We start from the raw sequence: 10695 nt of genomic DNA on the forward strand, positions 1-10695 counted from the left end.
AAGGCCGAATGTGTTTAAGGTTAAAGGATGAATTAATTAATTGTATTTGGGATGAAGACATAAAAAAATGCTGAATGTAATATTTGGTCAAGGAATGGTTTAAATTGATGAAAATAGAAAGGTCAAAGATGACCTATAATGTATATGACTTTTGTTTACTATGATCTATATGTGTGAAAGTCGAATATATATATTATATTTTTGAAGTAATGCTTGAATAGTCGAATAATGACTAGTTTAAAATTGTTGAATTTAAGCTCAAGAGCATAGAGGGGCAAATTTGGATAAGGGGAAAGCTAAAGTAGTTGAATAGCCGACCCGTAGTTGTTCGAAAATACTCGAGGTAAGTTTTAAGTATTTAAATTTAAGTTATTTGTGAATGAATCATGACATGTCAAGAGAATTTAGCCATACTTTTAGTATATATACATATATATATGCATAAAGCCGAATGGTATGCATGAAAGTGAAATAAGGAAATTGTTATGATCATATTGCCGTAAGTTATATTCATGAGATGGAAAATATATAATGGTAAATTAAGAAGCAATAGTGTGATAGTTATTAAGTGATTATACGTGAATGAAGTCTAAGTGGACTAATGTGATTAACTTGTGTGAAATGCATAAATACAAGAAGTGCATATGTTATGATTTTGTGAAATTTATATTCAAATTATTATTCGGGCCTATGGCTCAGCAAGCTTTTAGCTGGTGAAATTGTTTCGGGCCATGAGCCTAGCAGGCATAATGCCGGTGAATGAGTTTTGGACTTAATGTCTAGCAGGCCTCGTGCCGGTGATAAGTTCAGGTTTATACCTAGCAAGCTAATTGTCGGTGAAATAATAAAAGTCTATGAATATGAGATTTATGCTATACGACTTCTAGATTTGTTCGATAGATTAAATTGCCCAGGTACGTATAAATTGTTTATGCATATGAGGATAATGTGAATTAAATTACAAAGTGAAACGAGAAGTATATGAAATGTGGTTGTGTATATTTATATTCGGCCATTTTGAATTTAGTACATGAAAGTATATGTTATATATGTGATTATGATCATTGAAATTATATGTGAATGCAGTGCTCTGAATTAACTCTATAAAGTCGAGTCAAAGAATTACTTCGAGTCATTTAGATGGTGTGATTATGTAATTCGAACTTTGAAGAAATGATAAGTCAATGAAATGGATTTAATGTGGCTATGCATATTCGGCTAATTAGTGTTGCATTTCGAATATGTTATATGTGAATAATGTGCATAAATAAGTTTTGTTGTTTAAAATACTTAAGACTTACTAAGCTTAATTGCTTACTGTGAATGTTTTTGTGTTTGTCCTATTTTATAGATCTTGTTTAAAAGCTACGAGCTCGAGGATTCAAGTCCAAAGTCATCCACACTATCGTCACTGTTTTGGTACTTTTTGATAGTTTATATTTTAAAAGATGGCATGTATAGGCTTAGCTCTCTTTTGAAACAAGTTATATTTTGAAATTGTAAATATTCTAGCCATGTGAATATGGCTTGCTTAATTTCTAAACATGAGTATACGGTTCAATGGACTTATGTGTCGATTATTTTGAAATTTATTAGTTATTTTAATTTGGTTAAAATTTGTTCATGATTGAAAAATCAAAGAAACTATATATTATGCATGATTGATTATGAATGGCTAGTCTGATCTGTCTTCTAATAGGTAATACCTTGTGAATCTATTCTGGCGACGGATGAGGGTCAGAGGGTGTTACATCCTATCTCGAGGGATAAACTACCGTGTCATCCCGGCAATGATGGTGGTAGTCAAGGTACTACCAAGGATACTATAGTTAGATCCGAGGCACAAGCACCTACAAGGATATATGTTATTCGTGCAAGAGAAGATGCCTCTGCACCTGACATCATTACTAGTACATTTTCTTTACTTGGTACTAATATTACTGCATTGATTGATCTTGGTTCCACACATTCATACATATGCATGAACCTAGTGTCTGTTAAAAATTTACATGTTGAATTCACTGAATTTGTGGTTAAAGTTTTAAACCCTTTGGGCCAGTGTGTTTTGGTGGATAAAGTTTGTAAGAACTGTCCATTGATGGTAAAAGGTTATTGCTTTTTAGCTGACTTGATTTTATTGCCATTTGATGAATTTGATGTGATCTTGGGAATGGATTGGTTATCCCAATATGACATAGTGGTGAACTGTAAGTAGAAATATATTGTATTGAAATGTCATAATACTGAATTGCTTTATGTTGAATCTGATAAACTGGATGGATTCCTAATGTGATTTCAGCAATATCAGCATAGAAATATGTTAGAAAAGGTTATCACGCTTATCTTGTATATGTGTTGGATACTAAAGTGTCTGAGTCAAAGATTCAGTCAGTGCCGATTATATGTGAATTTCTTGATGTATTCCAAGAAGAATTACCTGGTTTACCACCTGATAGAGAATTGGAATTCTTTATAGATCTTGTTCCTGGTACAACACCTATATCTATAGCACCTTACAGAATGACTCCTACTGAATTGAAAGGGTTGAAAGTACAGTTACAAGAGTTGATTGACAGAGGATTTGCTCGACCTAGTTTCTCACATTGGGGTGCACCAGTTCTATTTGTAAAGAAGAAGGATGGATCGTTGAGGCTTTGCATTGATTATAGACAGCTCAACAAAGTTACAATAAAGAACAAGTATCCATTGCCTTGAATCGATGTTAAAGTGAGCAACTGTATTTTCAAAGATTGATCTCCATTCTGGTTACTATCAACTACAGGTAAAAGAATCGGATGTGCTAAAGGCAACTTTTAGAACCAGGTATAGGCACTATGAGTTTCTTGTGATGTCGATGAACAAAATTTTCAGCTCGTATTTGGTTTAGATTTGTGGTGGTGTTTATAGATGATATTTTGGTTTATTCCCAAGATGAAAATGAACATGCTGAGCATTTGAAAATAGTGTTGCAAAATCTACGAGAGAAACAATTGTATGCCAAATTTAATAAATGTGAATTCTGGCTATGGGAAGTTAGTTTTCTTGGGCGTATAGTATCTACAAATGGTGTCAGAGTAGACCTGAATAAAATTTCAGCCATTTTTAATTGGAAGCCACCGAAGAATGTGTCAAAAGTTCGAAGTTTTCTAGGATTAGTTGGTTACTATCGGAGATTTGTAAAAGGTTTCTCAATGATAGCTTCTCCGATGACTCGTTTACTACAAAAAGATGTAAAGTTTGAGTGGACTAATAAATTCCAGTAGATTTTTGATAGATTAAAAGCTTTATTGATAGAAGCACCAGTGTTAGTTTAGCTAGAATCGAGTAAGGAATTTATAGTTTATAGCGATGCGTCATTGAATGGTTTAGGTTGTGTTTTGATGTAAGATGGTAAAGTAGTAACCTATGCTTCTCGACAGCTAAAACCAGCTGAAAAGAACTACCGATACAGGATCTCGAATTGGCAGACATAGTATTTGCATTGAAAATTTGGCTGCATTACTTATTTGGTGAAAAATGTCACATATTCACTGATCATAAAAGTCTGAAATATTTGATGTCATAGAAAGATTTGAATTTGAGATAGCGCAAATTGCTTGAGGTATTAAAAGATTATGATATTGTTATTGACTACCATCCGAGAAAAGCCAATGTAGTGGCGGATGTTTTGAGCAGAAAATCCCTATATACTTTGAGGGCAATGAATACCCAATTATGATTGTCTAATGATGGTTCAATCATAGTAGAGTTAAAAGTTGGACCAAATTTTTTGCAACAGATCTTTGAAGTTCAGAAAAATGATAATAAGTTACAAGCAAAATGGGTACAAAGTGAACCGAATCCTAACTCAGAATTTCAGATCGGGACTGAAGGTTGTTTGTTATGCAGAGGCAGAGTATGTGTATCAAAAGGTTCAAAATTAGTACAGAAGATTTTGAATGAATTTCACAATGGTAACATGTCTATTCGTCCTGGTAGTAATAAAATGTATAATGATTTGAAAAAGATGTACTGGTAGACGGAACGAAACGAGATATTTCTGAGTTTGTATCTAAATGTTTGATATGTTAGTAAGTAAAAGCTGAACATCAATTGCCTTCTGGACTATTATAGCCCGTTACGATACCAGAATGGAAATGGGAAATAATTACTATGGTTTTTTTATCGGGGTTACCCCTGTCTCCAAAGAAGAAAGATGTCACTTGGGGAATTGTTGATCGGTCGACAAAGTCTGCACACTTTATTCCAGTACGTATGGATTTTCCCTTAGATAGATTGGCTAAATTATATGTTTCTGAGATTGTTAGATTGCACAGAATACCTATCTCCATTATTTCAGATAGAGATCCTCAGTTTACATCTCGATTCTCAAGTAAATTGCAAGAAGCTCTGGGTACTCAGTTACACTTTAGTACTGCATTTCATCCCCAGACAGATGGTCAATCTGAATGGGTAATACAGTCTTGGAAGATATGCTTCGATGTTGTATACTTGAGTTTGAAGGTAATTGGGAAAGGTTTTTGCCCTTGGTTGAATTTGTAATGGCCTGAATTCAGGGTTATCGGAATAGTGGTTTCGTAACCAAAAATCTGATTTAAAAAGAATATTTATTTTAAAAATTATTGCATGACTATTAATATGATAGGAAAGTCGTATAAAAATATCGATAGAAAAATTTTACCGATTTAGTGGTATTGAAAAAATTGGGTAAAAACAAGGTATCGAGACCTTGATCTCATAAAACTGAGTAGAAAATATTTTTATAAATATTTATGGAGTGTCATTTAGTTAGTATTAAAGTTTTGTTAGAAAATTTTAACGTTTGGGTAGTCAATTCAATAGAAATGACTAAATTAAAAAAAAAGGTGTAAAAGTTGCTAGAATAATTAAATAGCTTAAGAGTCTAATGAGAAAGGAATTAAAAAGCAATTAGACCCAAAATTATTTGGGCTGGACAGCAAAGGCATGAAATCAACAAGAAAATTGATGATTTAAGGGAAAAATTGGAATATTGCATAATTAACTAAATAAAGTTAAGACTAAAGTGGAAATATCTTGATTTCGTTTGATTCTTCTTCATTCTCATAAGCCAAAACACCGTAAAGGGGTTTCTTTAAGCTGGTATTTCATAATTTTTGCATCAAGTGATTTAATTCTTGCATTTTTCTTATAATTTTTTATGTTTTTAAGACTTTTACAACTAGATCCTACTATTAAATTCATTCATTTTTTATTTTATGGATGAAATTTAAAGTTACATGTAACATCCCGAATTAGGGCCTAGTCAGAATAGTGGTTTTGGTACCATAAATCTGATGTTAAAATAATTATTTTATGATCATTATGAGGTCTAGGATATGAAAATAAGCATGTGTTAAAGTTTCATGAAGAAATTCTATGTGTAAGGTGTCCAATTGGAAATTAAGGACCAAATTGAATAAATTGCAAATCTTGGATTCTAGAAGCAATTTGTATGAAATTGCTTTGGAATATTAATTAGAGGTCCTTAAAGAGTATTTTTCCTAATTTCTAAGTTTTTGGACAAAAATGGGCATGCAGGGAAAATTTGGAAAGGTTAGTAAGGAAGGGCATTTTGGTCATTTGGTTAATTAGTGAAATAAAAAGGGAAAATCAAGCAAAAATTCACTCATTTTCTTCTCCATGCTGCCGAATTTGGAGGAGTCTCCATATCTAGGGTTTTCCAACATTTCAAGCTCAATAGTAAGTGTTCCCTAGCCCCGTTTTTAATGTTCTTCGTATTTTTGAAACCCTCGTAACATGCTCTATCCATTTCTACCCAAATTTCAAGCTAGGGTTCATGTTAGAAATTTAACCCATGCATGAGATGGTTGTTCTTTGATGATTTATGGAGGGTTAGGAAAGTTAGATGTTGGATAAACATTTTTTGCTAGGTGATTTTTCATGAAAACACCAAAAAGGGATCTAAATGAAAAAAGTATAAAATGTGGGGTAGAAATGTGAAATAGAGGAAGTTGTGGGCTATTATAAGCTTATAATACATTCGGCTAGGCTTGGGTAGAAATTTCATGCGTTTCATTATATGAGCCTTAGGACTAAATTGTAACAGTGTGAAAAGTTAGGGGCAAATTGGTCATTTTTCCAGGGGGTGAGTTTTAAATCTTAAAATGAAAAATGTGATGTATTAATAGTCAAATTTTACTAATATAGACCCCGAGGGACCAATTCCATAGGTCGACCATGAAAAATGAAAGGTTTCGGAATAATCAAAATACAAAACCGAAGCTATTACCAGGTAAGTTCGTATAACCCGAAGTAAACTCTTAATATACTTAAACATGTAGGTTCTTGAATATATGAAAATTTAGATATTCATGGCATGATAACTCATGAAATGTGCTTGTGTGAATGAAAGATGATAAATATCCCGGTTGAAATAGAAAACGAAATCTGATGGATAAATTATGGCTTACATGACATGAGATCCTGCATGTGTTCTAGAAAAGGATTTAGCCCGGACAGGTGTTCCTTGAGTGATCGAGCCTCCCGAAGAGTATGGTGCATTAAGGATTTAGCCCGAATGGGTAATCCGATTGAGGACTGAATTTAGCCTGGACTAACAATTAAGATCCGAGCTTGTGAGAGAAATAGTCATTAAGAGGGATTTAGCCTAGCCTGGTAATCCCGACATTACTCTATGAGTTACTGCTACGGGGGATTTAGCCTTAACTGGTAATCCCGCCGTAAGATATAAGGTTCACGGGAGTGCGTACTTGAGATGATCAGTTTATGAATTGACGGTAATTAGGTTATCCATTGAGATTTTCGAGGAATTCAATGAGATTAACATGAGAAATAGAAATGAAAATATTGAATTGATGAGCTCATCTAAGACTAATGACATGATATATTGTTATGAGACTAACTTGATGATTGAGTGTATGTGATAAGGAAACTATTTCATGGCTGTTGGAATTATTGCCTAAATATGGTTGTATACTAATTAACCGGTAAGTTTACTTTCCAGTTATCTAGACTTTTTAAGCATATAAATGCTTACCCCTTTATCTTTTCCCTGTCTTACAAAGCTCGTGGACTCGTGAAGATTGGAAGACTATTGGAGAATTAACACACAATCGACTTGTCCTGCTTCAGTATATAGATACTTCCATTTTGTTTAATGGCATGTATAGGATTTTTGGTTATTTTGTTATATGTGTCATTTGGCTAGCCAATGTAATGACCTAAATGGTATGCTTATTCTTTTGTATATGGCCACGAGATATGGCTCATATTGATGTAGGTTGTAAAGCTACTAATGATGCATGTCTATGTTTAAATGTTTCATGAGATATGATGATGAGGCTTATCATGAATGGATGATTGAAATGGGACCTAATAATTTGAGAGTGGACATAGCATATAATGGTATATGGTTATAATAAGACCTAAGTGTAAAATGTAAAATGTGCTATGTTAATCTCTAATACAAAAAGGATAATTTAGCGTGTACTAAACCGATGGGATGAGATTAACATGAAATGAGTTATGTCAAGGTTGTTTGAGAGTATAATTAGGCCATGTAAAATTTCATTGAAGTCTCTAAGTGTGCATGGAGGAAAGAGGGTGACCAAAAGCTTGGAAAATAGCCCTAAAAAAGTCCACACGGGTAGACATACGGGCATGTGTCTAGACCGTGTGTGACACATGGTCAGCCCCATAGGTGTGTTGCCTGGCTGTGTGTCCCTTGCACTTAGAATATTAGGTCAGTTTTCATGGTAGTAAACACAGGTAGAGACACAGCCGTGTGTCTCAACCGTGTGAAGGGCACGGCCTAGCACATGGGCGTGTGCCTTGGCCGTGTGCCTCAAAATGAATGATGACATCATAAACAGAATGTCCGAGTTTTTGGACACTGATAAATCATAATTTATGCATATTTTTATCCCATGCTTAGCACATTTATGGATTATTTCTCCTTAGATTTAGTTAATTCAATGCTCCTAAGTCTTTAATTTCATATTTTATACTTAGGTAAGCATTGAAGAGTAAAAAGAGCGAGAAACGAGCCGAAAATAGAGAAAATGGACCGACGTTGGAAATCAACACGGTTTGGACTTCTGCCACGACCGTGTCCATTTGGCAGGATCGAAGCACAACTTACACGGGTAGATTACACGCCCATGCCTATTCAATAGCCTTGACTATGGGCTAGAGTAATCGCACACAGGTGAGTCATACGGGCGTGTCCCTGCTGAGCCCAAGTATAGTCCTATTCGGAAAAGGCCACTTTTGAGGGCTCTTAGTCATTCTAAAGCCTATTTAAATGCTGGAGGAGGCATTTAGAATGGACACGCGGACTAGGAAGCAAGGAATTACTCAAGGGAAGCCGATTGGTCCATCTCAGAAGCCAGATTCATCGTCAAGACTGAAGATCTCCCTTCAATTTTCATTTAGGGGTTTTGGGTTTTCTTTATGTTTTGTTATCTTTATTCTTTTGAGATGTTTTCTTTCTTAGTTATGAACTAAACCTCCTAAATACCTAAGGGGAATGAAACCTAAGACAAATCTTGTTATTATTATCTGAATTGTGTGATAAATATTTGACTTGTTCTTAATTATGTGTTCTTAATTCTTGTTTTAATATTTCAGAATATTGATTCAAGTTAATGCTCTTATTCAGAGGAGAAATAGACCTTATTTAAGAGTAAATTTGTCATAATTAAGCGGAGTTGATTGCTCGCCTAGAGATAGGGTGATAATATTTACCAGATTAGGGTGAAACCTAATAAGGGGATCCATAGATCGAGTTAATGCAACACTAGGGTGTTAATTAGAAGGAGATTTCAATTAATCAACCTAGGGTTAGACGTTATTAGTCTGGAGAGAGATAATAATATAACTTAGGGATTTCTACGGATCAAGTCAAATGAATAAATCATCTGATTCAGAGTCAAATAACAAGTGAAGTCTAGGTGGATTTTTCCTTGGGTATTGTCTTAATCAACCAAATTTTCCCAAAAGCTTTTCCCCAATTTCTCTCTGTGCATTCTTAGTTTAGTTAATTAGTTTAGATAAACAAATCCCTTAATTTTTAGGCTAGATAATAAAAAGAAAGTAATTACTAGTACTCTTGGTTCCTTTGGGTTCGACAATCCGGTCTTGCTAAAGCTATACTACTGTTCGATAGGAACAGTTGCCTTCATCGTTATAATAGTTAGTTTCAAGAACGATTAATTATAAATTTTTAAAACCCATCGCGAATATCACGTATCAAGTTTTTGGCACCGTTGCCGGGGAACTAGGATATTAGGAACACGCGATTTTTATTACTTTAGCCATTCTACTTTATTTGCAACTTAAATTTCTATTTCCTTTTCTAATTTTTGTTTTCTTCGTTCCTGGCAAGTTTTTATAGTGTATGACTAGAAGAAACCCGTCGGGACCATTACTGTTTGATAGTGAGATCGATCACACAGTTCGTAGAAACCGAAGAGAAATAACGCGAAGCTTAAGATACACAGAGGAAGAGCAAGAGGACGATACTTCAACCACAATCGAGGAGATGGCTGAAAACTAGGAAAATCCGCTACCTCCTGCGATTGCCATTGATGCAGTAAATCAGAATCCTGCTCCACGCACGATGTATGATTATGCTAAACCTACTTTAACAGGAACTGAGTCAAGTATAGTTAGAACTGCTGTTGCTGCAAATAATTTTGAACTGAAACCTAACACAATTCAAATGATACAACAATTTGTTCAGTTTGATTGCTTGCAGGACGAGGATCCCAACGCTCACTTGGCAAATTTCTTAGAGATTTGCGACACTTTTAAAATCAATGGCATTTTTGATGATGCCATTCGCCTTCGATTGTTTCCCTTTTCGTTGAGGAATAAGGCTAAACAATGGTTGAACTCGTTACCACGAGGGCCAATCACTACTTGGGAACAAATGACCGAAAAGTTTTTATTAAAATATTTTTCGCCGGCTAAAATAGCCAAATTACGTAATGATATCTCCTCTTTTATGCAGATGGATTTAGAAATACTCTACGATGCATGAGAGAGATACAAGGATCTATTGAGAAGGTGCCCTCACCATGGGTTACCTGTAACATCCCGAAATAGGGCCTAAACGGAACAGTGGTTGCGAAACCACAAATATGAGGTAGAAAAATTTATTTTATTATTATTTTGAGGTTCATGATATGATTGTATGATTGTGTGAAAATTTCGTGATGAAATTCTATGCATAAAGTGCTTAAGTTGACATTAGGGACTAAATCGAATAATTTGCAAAACTTGCATTTTAGAAGTTTTTAGTATGAAATTGCTTTGGAATATTAATTAGGAGGGTTTAAATAACAATTTGACCAATTTCTAAGTTCATGGAAAAAATAGGACATGGATGGAATTTTTGAAAGTTTAATAAGGAAGGGCATTTTGGTCATTTGGATATTAAATGAAATAAAAAGGGAAAAATAACAAAAATTCATCATCTTCTTCATTAGCACGAAATTTCATGGGTTCTCCATAGCTAGGGTTTGTTTCAAGCTTTCAAGCTCCATAGTAAGTGATTCCAAGCCCCGTTTTTAATGTTCTTTACGTTTTCGGAGTCCCGGTAGCTCGATAAAGCTTATGCTAGCGATAATTTAAGTTAGGGTTCATTTATGGAAAAATACCCATAGGTGAAAAGTGTTTATTTTGATGATT

At 34.3% G+C, this 10695-nt stretch overlaps 1 non-coding gene across 1 annotated transcript; it reads right to left on the reverse strand.

Moving 5' to 3' along the window:
* Positions 1–9982: 9982 nt before the first annotated feature.
* Positions 9983–10089, reverse strand: LOC121208392 (small nucleolar RNA R71). The gene has a single exon (XR_005903411.1). It is a non-coding gene; the product is annotated as a small nucleolar RNA R71 (small nucleolar RNA).
* Between the last annotated feature and the right edge of the window lie 606 nt (positions 10090–10695).

This window comes from Gossypium hirsutum, chromosome A01, assembly GCF_007990345.1.
Source record: "Gossypium hirsutum isolate 1008001.06 chromosome A01, Gossypium_hirsutum_v2.1, whole genome shotgun sequence".
In the NCBI taxonomy this organism is placed as follows: domain Eukaryota; kingdom Viridiplantae; phylum Streptophyta; class Magnoliopsida; order Malvales; family Malvaceae; genus Gossypium; species Gossypium hirsutum.